Source organism: Oncorhynchus mykiss, unplaced genomic scaffold (assembly GCF_013265735.2).
Source record: "Oncorhynchus mykiss isolate Arlee unplaced genomic scaffold, USDA_OmykA_1.1 un_scaffold_296, whole genome shotgun sequence".
Lineage (NCBI taxonomy): Eukaryota > Metazoa > Chordata > Actinopteri > Salmoniformes > Salmonidae > Oncorhynchus > Oncorhynchus mykiss.
The window spans coordinates 1-11,749 of NW_023493746.1; positions in this window are offsets into that span (position 1 = coordinate 1).

The following is an 11,749-nucleotide window of genomic DNA, read 5'->3' on the forward strand; positions in this document are numbered from 1 at the left end:
TAGTGTATCTAGAGGTCATGCTATATATAGTGTATCTAGAGGTCATGCTATATATAGTGTATCTAGAGGTCATGCTATATATAGTGTAGAGGTCATGCTATATATAGTGTATCTAGAGGTCATGCTATATATAGTGTATCAAGAGGTCATGCTATATATAGTGTAGAGGTCATGCTATATATAGTGTATCTAGAGGTCATGCTATATATAGTGTATCTAGAGGTCATGCTATATATAGTGTATCTAAAGGTCATGCTATATATAGTGTAGAGGTCATGCTATATATAGTGTAGAGGTCATGCTATATATAGTGTAGAGGTCATGCTATATATAGTGTAGAGGTCATGCTATATATAGTGCAGAGGTCGTGCTATATATAGTGTAGAGGTCGTGCTATATATATATATAGGCTATCTAGAGGTCATGCTATATGTAGTGTAGAGGTCATGCTATATATAGTGTATCTAGAGGTCATGCTATATATAGTGTATCTAGAGGTCATGCTATATATAGTGTATCTAGAGGTCATGCTATAGTGTATCTAGAGGTCATGCTATATATAGTGTATCTAGAGGTCATGCTATATGTAGTGTATCTAGAGGTCATGCTATATATAGTGTATCTAGAGGTCATGCTATAGTGTATCTAGAGGTCATGCTATATATAGTGTATCTAGAGGTCGTGCTATATATAGTGTATCTAGAGGTCATGCTATATATAGTGTATCTAGAGGTCATGCTATATATAGTGTATCTAGAGGTCATGCTATATATAGTGTATCTAGAGGTCATGCTATATATAGTGTAGAGGTCATGCTATATATAGTGTATCTAGAGGTCATGCTATATATAGTGTATCAAGAGGTCATGCTATATATAGTGTAGAGGTCATGCTATATATAGTGTATCTAGAGGTCATGCTATATATAGTGTATCTAGAGGTCATGCTATATATAGTGTATCTAGAGGTCATGCTATATATAGTGTATCTAGAGGTCATGCTATATATAGTGTATCTAGAGGTCATGCTATATATAGTGTATCAAGAGGTCATGCTATATATAGTGTAGAGGTCATGCTATATATAGTGTATCTAGAGGTCATGCTATATATAGTGTATCAAGAGGTCATGCTATATATAGTGTAGAGGTCATGCTATATATAGTGTATCTAGAGGTCATGCTATATATAGTGTATCTAGAGGTCATGCTATATATAGTGTATCTAGAGGTCATGCTATAGTGTATCTAGAGGTCATGCTATATATAGTGTATCTAGAGGTCATGCTATATATAGTGTATCTAGAGGTCATGCTATATATAGTGTATCTAGAGGTCATGCTATAGTGTATCTAGAGGTCATGCTATATATAGTGTATCTAGAGGTCATGCTATATATAGTGTATCTAGAGGTCATGCTATATATAGTGTAGAGGTCATGCTATATATAGTGTATCTAGAGGTCATGCTATATATAGTGTATCAAGAGGTCATGCTATATATTTATTTTTTTTATTTATTTTACCTTTATTTAACCAGGTAGGCAAGTTGAGAACAAGTTCTCATTTACAATTGCGACCTGGCCAAGATAAAGCAAAGCAGTTCGACAGATACAACAACACAGAGTTACACATGGAGTAAAACAAACATACAGTCAATAATAAAGTATAAACAAGTCTATATACAATGTGAGCAAATGAGGTGAGAAGGGAGGTAAAGGCAAAAAAAAGGCCTTGGTGGCAAGGTAAATACAATATAGAAAGTAAAACACTGGAATGGTAGTTTTGCAATGGAAGAATGTGCAAAGTAGAAATAAAAATAATGGGGTGCAAAGGAGCAAAATAAATAAATTAATTAAATACAGTTGGGAAAGAGGTAGTTGATAGGGCTAAATTATATGTGGGCTATGTACAGGTGCAGTAATCTGTGAGCTGCTCTGACAGTTGGTGCTTAAAGCTAGTGAGGGAGATAAGTGTTTCCAGTTTCAGAGATTTTTGTAGTTCGTTCCAGTCATTGGCAGCAGAGAACTGGAAAGAGAGGCGGCCAAAGAAAGAATTGGTTTTGGGGGTGACTAGAGAGATATACCTGCTGGAGCGTGTGCTACAGGTGGGAGATGCTATGGTGACCAGCGAGCTGAGATAAGGGGGGACTTTACCTAGCAGGGTCTTGTAGATGACATGGAGCCAGTGGGTTTGGCGACGAGTATGAAGCGAGGGCCAGCCAACGAGAGCGTACAGGTCGCAATGGTGGGTAGTGTATGGGGCTTTGGTGACAAAACGGATTGCACTGTGATAGACTGCATCCAGTTTGTTGAGTAGGGTATTGGAGGCTATTTTGTAAATTACATCGCCAAAGTCGAGGATTGGTAGGATGGTCAGTTTTACAAGGGTATGTTTGGCAGCATGAGTGAAGGATGCTTTGTTGCGAAATAGGAAGCCAATTCTAGATTTAACTTTGGATTGGAGATGTTTGATATGGGTCTGGAAGGAGAGTTTACAGTCTAACCAGACACCTAAGTATTTGTAGTTGTCCACGTATTCTAAGTCAGAGCCGTCCAGAGTAGTGATGTTGGACAGGCGGGTAGGTGCAGGTAGTGATCGGTTGAAGAGCATGCATTTAGTTTTACTTGTATTTAAGAGCAGTTGGAGGCCACGGAAGGAGAGTTGTATGGCATTGAAGCTTGCCTGGAGGGTTGTTAACACAGTGTCCAAAGAAGGGCCGGAAGTATACAGAATGGTGTCGTCTGCGTAGAGGTGGATCAGAGACTCACCAGCAGCAAGAGCGACCTCATTGATGTATACAGAGAAGAGAGTCGGTCCAAGAATTGAACCCTGTGGCACCCCCATAGAGACTGCCAGAGGTCCGGACAACAGACCCTCAGATTTGACACACTGAACTCTATCAGAGAAGTAGTTGGTGAACCAGGCGAGGCAATCATTTGAGAAACCAAGGCTGTTGAGTCTGCCGATGAGGATGTGGTGATTGACAGAGTCGAAAGCCTTGGCCAGATCAATGAATACGGCTGCACAGTAATGTTTCTTATCGATGGCGGTTAAGATATCGTTTAGGACCTTGAGCGTGGCTGAGGTGCACCCATGACCAGCTCTGAAACCAGATTGCAGAGAAGGTATGGTGAGATTCAAAATGGTCGGTAATCTGTTTGTTGACTTGGCTTTCGAAGACCTTAGAAAGGCATGGTAGGATAGATATAGGTCTGTAGCAGTTTGGGTCAAGAGTGTCCCCCCCTTTGAAGAGGGGGATGACCGCAGCTGCTTTCCAATCTTTGGGAATCTCAGACGACACGAAAGAGAGGTTGAACAGGCTAGTAATAGGGGTGGCAACAATTTCGGCAGATAATTTTAGAAAGAAAGGGTCCAGATTGTCTAGCCCGGCTGATTTGTAGGGGTCCAGATTTTGCAGCTCTTTCAGAACATCAGCTGAATGGATTTGGGAGAAGGAGAAATGGGGAAGGCTTGGGCGAGTTGCTGTTGGGGGTGCAGTGCTGTTGACAGGGGTAGGAGTAGCCAGGTGGAAAGCATGGCCAGCAGTAGAAAAATGCTTATTGAAATTTTCAATTATGGTGGATTTATCAGTGGTGACAGTGTTTCCTATCTTCAGTGCACTGGGCAGCTGGGAGGAGGTGTTCTTATTCTCCATGGACTTTACAGTGTCCCAGAACTTTTTTGAGTTAGTGTTGCAAGAAGCAAATTTCTGCTTGAAAAAGCTAGCCTTGGCTTTTCTAACTGCCTGTGTATAATGGTTTCTAGCTTCCCTGAACAGCTGCATATCACGGGGGCTGTTCGATGCTAATGCAGAACGCCATAGGACGTTTTTGTGTTGATTAAGGGCAGTCAGGTCTGGGGAGAACCAAGGGCTATATCTGTTCCTGGTTCTAAATTTCTTGAATGGGGCATGTTTATTTAAGATGGTTAGGAAGGCATTTTTAAAAAATATCCAGGCATCCTCTACTGACGGGATGAGGTCAATATCCTTCCAGGATACCCCGGCCAGGTCGATTAGAAAGGCCTGCTCGCTGAAGTGTTTCAGGGAGCGTTTTACAGTGATGAGAGGAGGTCGTTTGACCGCTGACCCATTACGGATGCAGGCAATGAGGCAGTGATCGCTGAGATCTTGGTTGAAGACAGCAGAGGTGTATTTAGAGGGGAAGTTGGTTAGGATGATATCTAAGAGGGTGCCCGTGTTTAAGGCTTTGGGGAGGTACCTGGTAGGTTCATTGATAATTTGTGTGAGATTGAGGGCATCAAGTTTAGATTGTAGGATGGCTGGGGTGTATGGTGTAGAGGTCATGCTATATATAGTGTATCTAGAGGTCATGCTATATATAGTGTATCTAGAGGTCATGCTATATATAGTGTATCTAAAGGTCATGCTATATATAGTGTAGAGGTCATGCTATATATAGTGTAGAGGTCATGCTATATATAGTGTAGAGGTCATGCTATATATAGTGTAGAGGTCATGCTATATATAGTGTAGAGGTCATGCTATATATAGTGCAGAGGTCGTGCTATATATAGTGTAGAGGTCGTGCTATATATATATATATAGGCTATCTAGAGGTCATGCTATATGTTGTGTAGAGGTCATGCTATATATAGTGTATCTAGAGGTCATGCAAAAAATATAGTGTATCTAGAGGTCATGCTATAGTGTATCTAGAGGTCATGCTATATATAGTGTATCTAGAGGTTATGCTTAATATAGTGTATCTAGAGGTCATGCTATATATAGTGTATCTAGAGGTCATGCTATATATAGTGTATCTAGAGGTCATGCTATAGTGTATCTAGAGGTCATGCTATATATAGTGTATCCAGAGGTCATGCTATATATAGTGTATCTAGAGGTCATGCTATATATAGTGTAGAGGTCATGCTATATATAGTGTATCTAGAGGTCATGCTATATATAGTGTATCAAGAGGTCATGCTATATATAGTGTAGAGGTCATGCTATATATAGTGTATCTAGAGGTCATGCTATATATAGTGTATCTAGAGGTCATGCTATATATAGTGTATCTAAAGGTCATGCTATATATAGTGTAGAGGTCATGCTATATATAGTGTAGAGGTCATGCTATATATAGTGTAGAGGTCATGCTATATATAGTGTAGAGGTCATGCTATATATAGTGTAGAGGTCATGCTATATATATATAGGCTATCTAGAGGTCATGCTATATGTAGTGTAGAGGTCATGCTATATATAGTGTATCTAGAGGTCATGCTATATATAGTGTATCTAGAGGTCATGCTATATATAGTGTATCTAGAGGTCATGCTATAGTGTATCTAGAGATCATGCTATATATAGTGTATCTAGAGGTCATGCTATATATAGTGTATCTAGAGGTCATGCTATATATAGTGTATCTAGAGGTCATGCTATAGTGTATCTAGAGGTCATGCTATATATAGTGTATCTAGAGGTCATGCTATATATAGTGTATCAAGCGGTAATGCTATATATAGTGTAGAGGTCATGCTATATGTAGTGTATCTATAGGTCATGCTATATATAGTGTATCTAGAGGTCATGCTATATATAGTGTATCTAAAGGTCATGCTATATATAGTGTAGAGGTCATGCTATATATAGTGTAGAGGTCATGCTATATATAGTGTAGAGGTCATGCTATATATAGTGTAGAGGTCATGCTATATATAGTGCAGAGGTCGTGCTATATATAGTGTAGAGGTCGTGCTATATATATATATAGGCTATCTAGAGGTCATGCTATATGTTGTGTAGAGGTCATGCTATATATAGTGTATCTAGAGGTCATGCAAAAAATACAGTGTATCTAGAGGTCATGCTATATATAGTGTATCTAGAGGTCATGCTATATATAGTGTATCTAGAGGTCATGCTATAGTGTATCTAGAGGTCATGCTATATATAGTGTATCCAGAGGTCATGCTATATATAGTGTATCTAGAGGTCATGCTATATATAGTGTAGAGGTCATACTATATATAGTGTATCTAGAGGTCATGCTATATATAGTGTATCTAGAGGTCATGCTATATATAGTGTAGAGGTCATGCTATATGTAGTGTATCTATAGGTCATGCTATATATAGTGTATCTAGAGGTCATGCTATATATAGTGTATCTAAAGGTCATGCTATATATAGTGTAGAGGTCATGCTATATATAGTGTAGAGGTCATGCTATATATAGTGTAGAGGTCATGCTATATATAGTGTAGAGGTCATGCTATATATAGTGTAGAGGTCATGCTATATATAGTGCAGAGGTCGTGCTATATATAGTGTAGAGGTCGTGCTATATATATATATAGGCTATCTAGAGGTCATGCTATATGTTGTGTAGAGGTCATGCTATATATAGTGTATCTAGAGGTCATGCTATATATAGTGTATCAAGAGGTCATGCTATATATGGTGTAGAGGTCATGCTATATAGTGTATCTAGAGGTCATGCTATATATAGTGTATCTAGAGGTCATGCTATATATAGTGTATCTAAAGGTCATGCTATATATAGTGTAGAGGTCATGCTATATATAGTGTAGAGGTCATGCTATATATAGTGTAGAGGTCCTGCTATATATAGTGTAGAGGTCATGCTATATATAGTGTAGAGGTCATGCTATATATAGTGCAGAGGTCGTGCTATATATAGTGTAGAGGTCGTGCTATATATATATATAGGCTATCTTGAGGTCATGCTATATGTTGTGTAGAGGTCATGCTATATATAGTGTATCTAGAGGTCATGCAAAAAATATAGTGTATCTAGAGGTCATGCTATAGTGTATCTAGAGGTCATGCTATATATAGTGTATCTAGAGGTTATGCTTAATATAGTGTATCTAGAGGTCATGCTATATATAGTGTATCTAGAGGTCATGCTATATATAGTGTATCTAGAGGTCATGCTATAGTGTATCTAGAGGTCATGCTATTTATAGTGTATCCAGAGGTCATGCTATATATAGTGTATCTAGAGGTCATGCTATATATAGTGTAGAGGTCATGCTATATATAGTGTATCTAGAGGTCATGCTATATATAGTGTATCAAGAGGTCATGCTATATATAGTGTAGAGGTCATGCTATATATAGTGTATCTAGAGGTCATGCTATATATAGTGTATCTAGAGGTCATGCTATATATAGTGTATCTAAAGGTCATGCTATATATAGTGTAGAGGTCATGCTATATATAGTGTAGGTCATGCTATATATAGTGTAGAGGTCATGCTATATATATATATATAGGCTATCTAGAGGTCATGCTATATGTAGTGTAGAGGTCATGCTATATATAGTGTATCTAGAGGTCATGCTATATATAGTGTATCTAGACGTCATGCTATATATAGTGTATCTAGAGGTCATGCTATAGTTTATCTAGAGATCATGCTATATATAGTGTATCTAGAGGTCATGCTATATATAGTGTATCTAGAGGTCATGCTATATATAGTGTATCTAGAGGTCATGCTATAGTGTATCTAGAGGTCATGCTATATATAGTGTATCTAGAGGTCATGCTATATATAGTGTATCAAGAGGTAATGCTATATATAGTGTAGAGGTCATGCTATATGTAGTGTATCTATAGGTCATGCTATATATAGTGTATCTAGAGGTCATGCTATATATAGTGTATCTAAAGGTCATGCTATATATAGTGTAGAGGTCATGCTATATATAGTGTAGAGGTCATGCTATATATAGTGTAGAGGTCATGCTATATATAGTGTAGAGGTCATGCTATATATAGTGTAGAGGTCATGCTATATATAGTGCAGAGGTCGTGCTATATATAGTGTAGAGGTCGTGCTATATATATATATAGGCTATCTAGAGGTCATGCTATATGTTGTGTAGAGGTCATGCTATATATAGTGTATCTAGAGGTCATGCAAAAAATACAGTGTATCTAGAGGTCATGCTATATATAGTGTATCTAGAGGTCATGCTATATATAGTGTATCTAGAGGTCATGCTATAGTGTATCTAGAGGTCATGCTATATATAGTGTATCCAGAGGTCATGCTATATATAGTGTATCTAGAGGTCATGCTATATATAGTGTAGAGGTCATACTATATATAGTGTATCTAGAGGTCATGCTATATATAGTGTATCTAGAGGTCATGCTATATATAGTGTAGAGGTCATGCTATATATAGTGTATCTAGAGGTCATGCTATATATAGTGTATCTAGAGGTCATGCTATATATAGTGTATCTAAAGGTCATGCTATATATAGTGTATCTAGAGGTCATGCTATATATAGTGTATCTAGAGGTCATGCTATATATAGTCTAGAGGTTGTGCTATATCTAGTGTAGAGGTCATGCTATATATAGTGTATCTAGAGGTCATGCTATATATAGTGTAGAGGTCATGCTATATATAGTGTAGAGGTCATGCTATATATAGTGTATCTAGAGGTCATGATATATATAGTGTAGAGGTCGTGCTATATATAGTGTAGAGGTCATGCTATATATAGTGTATCTAGAGGTCATGCTATATATAGTGTAGAGGTTGTGCTATATATAGTGTAGAGGTCATGCTATATATAGTGTAGAGGTCATGCTATATATAGTGTAGAGGTCATGCTATATATAGTGTAGAGGTCATGCTATATATAGTGTATCTAGAGGTCATGCTATAGTGTATCTAGAGGTCATGCTATATATAGTGTATCTAGAGGTCATGCTATATATAGTGTATCTAGAGGTCATGCTATATATAGTGTATCTAGAGGTCATGCTATATATAGTGTATCTAGAGGTCATGCTATATATAGTGTATCTAGAGGTCATGCTATATATAGTGTATCTAGAGGTCATGCTATAGTGTATCTAGAGGTCATGCTATATATAGTGTATCCAGAGGTCATGCTATATATAGTGTATCTAGAGGTCATGCTATATATAGTGTAGAGGTCATACTATATATAGTGTATCTAGAGGTCATGCTATATATAGTGTATCTAGAGGTCATGCTATATATAGTGTAGAGGTCATGCTATATAGTGTAGAGGTCATACTATATATAGTGTATCTAGAGGTCATGCTATATATAGTGTATCTAGAGGTCATGCTATATATAGTGTATCTAGAGGTCATGCTATAGTGTATCTAGAGGTCATGCTATATATAGTGTATCTAGAGGTCATGCTATATATAGTGTATCTAGAGGTCATGCTATATATAGTGTAGAGGTCATGCTATATATAGTGTATCTAGAGGTCATGCTATATATAGTGTATCAAGAGGTCATGCTATATATAGTGTAGAGGTCATGCTATATATAGTGTATCTAGAGGTCATGCTATATATAGTGTATCTAGAGGTCATGCTATATATAGTGTATCTAAAGGTCATGCTATATATAGTGTAGAGGTCATGCTATATATAGTGTAGAGGTCATGCTATATATAGTGTAGAGGTCATGCTATATATAGTGTAGAGGTCATGCTATATATAGTGTAGAGGTCATGCTATATATAGTGTAGAGGTCATGCTATATATAGTGTAGAGGTCATGCTATATATAGTGCAGAGGTCGTGCTATATATAGTGTAGAGGTCGTGCTATATATATATATAGGCTATCTAGAGGTCATGCTATATGTTGTGTAGAGGTCATGCTATATATAGTGTATCTAGAGGTCATGCAAAAAATACAGTGTATCTAGAGGTCATGCTATATATAGTGTATCTAGAGGTCATGCTATATATAGTGTATCTAGAGGTCATGCTATAGTGTATCTAGAGGTCATGCTATATATAGTGTATCCAGAGGTCATGCTATATATAGTGTATCTAGAGGTCATGCTATATATAGTGTAGAGGTCATACTATATATAGTGTATCTAGAGGTCATGCTATATATAGTGTATCTAGAGGTCATGCTATATATAGTGTAGAGGTCATGCTATATATAGTGTATCTAGAGGTCATGCTATATATAGTGTATCTAGAGGTCATGCTATATATAGTGTATCTAAAGGTCATGCTATATATAGTGTATCTAGAGGTCATGCTATATATAGTGTATCTAGAGGTCATGCTATATATAGTCTAGAGGTTGTGCTATATCTAGTGTAGAGGTCATGCTATATATAGTGTATCTAGAGGTCATGCTATATATAGTGTAGAGGTCATGCTATATATAGTGTAGAGATCATGCTATATATAGTGTATCTAGAGGTCATGATATATATAGTGTAGAGGTCGTGCTATATATAGTGTAGAGGTCATGCTATATATAGTGTATCTAGAGGTCATGCTATATATAGTGTATCTTGAGGTCATGCTATATATAGTGTAGAGGTTGTGCTATATATAGTGTAGAGGTCATGCTATATATAGTGTAGAGGTCATGCTATATATAGTGTAGAGGTCATGCTATATATAGTGTAGAGGTCATGCTATATATAGTGTATCTAGAGGTCATGCTATAGTGTATCTAGAGGTCATGCTATATATAGTGTATCTAGAGGTCATGCTATATATAGTGTATCTAGAGGTCATGCTATATATAGTGTATCTAGAGGTCATGCTATATATAGTGTATCTAGAGGTCATGCTATATATAGTGTATCTAGAGGTCATGCTATATATAGTGTATCTAGAGGTCATGCTATATATAGTGTATCTAGAGGTCATGCTATAGTGTATCTAGAGGTCATGCTATATATAGTGTATCCAGAGGTCATGCTATATATAGTGTATCTAGAGGTCATGCTATATATAGTGTAGAGGTCATACTATATATAGTGTATCTAGAGGTCATGCTATATATAGTGTATCTAGAGGTCATGCTATATATAGTGTAGAGGTCATGCTATATAGTGTAGAGGTCATACTATATATAGTGTATCTAGAGGTCATGCTATAGTGTATCTAGAGGTCATGCTATATATAGTGTATCTAGAGGTCATGCTATATATATTGTAGAGGTCATGCTATATATAGTGTATCTAGAGGTCATGCTATAGTGTATCTAGAGGTCATGCTATATATAGTGTATCTAGAGGTCATGCTATATATAGTGTACCTAGAGGTCATGCTATATATAGTGTATCTAGAGGTCATGCTATATATAGTGTATCTAGAGGTCATGCTATATATAGTGTATCTAGAGGTCATGCTATAGTGTATCTAGAGGTCATGCTATATATAGTGTATCCAGAGGTCATGCTATATATAGTGTATCTAGAGGTCATGCTATATATAGTGTAGAGGTCATACTATATATAGTGTATCTAGAGGTCATGCTATATATAGTGTATCTAGAGGTCATGCTATATATAGTGTAGAGGTCATGCTATATAGTGTAGAGGTCATACTATATATAGTGTATCTAGAGGTCATGCTATATATAGTGTATCTAGAGGTCATGCTATATATAGTGTATCTAGAGGTCATGCTATAGTGTATCTAGAGGTCATGCTATATATAGTGTATCTAGAGGTCATGCTATATATAGTGTATCTAGAGGTCATACTATATATAGTGTAGAGGTCATGCTATATATAGTGTATCTAGAGGTCATGCTATATATAGTGTATCAAGAGGTCATGCTATATATAGTGTAGAGGTCATGCTATATATAGTGTATCTAGAGGTCATGCTATATATAGTGTATCTAGAGGTCATGCTATATATAGTGTATCTAAAGGTCATGCTATATATAGTGTAGAGGTCATGCTATATATAGTGTAGAGGTCATGC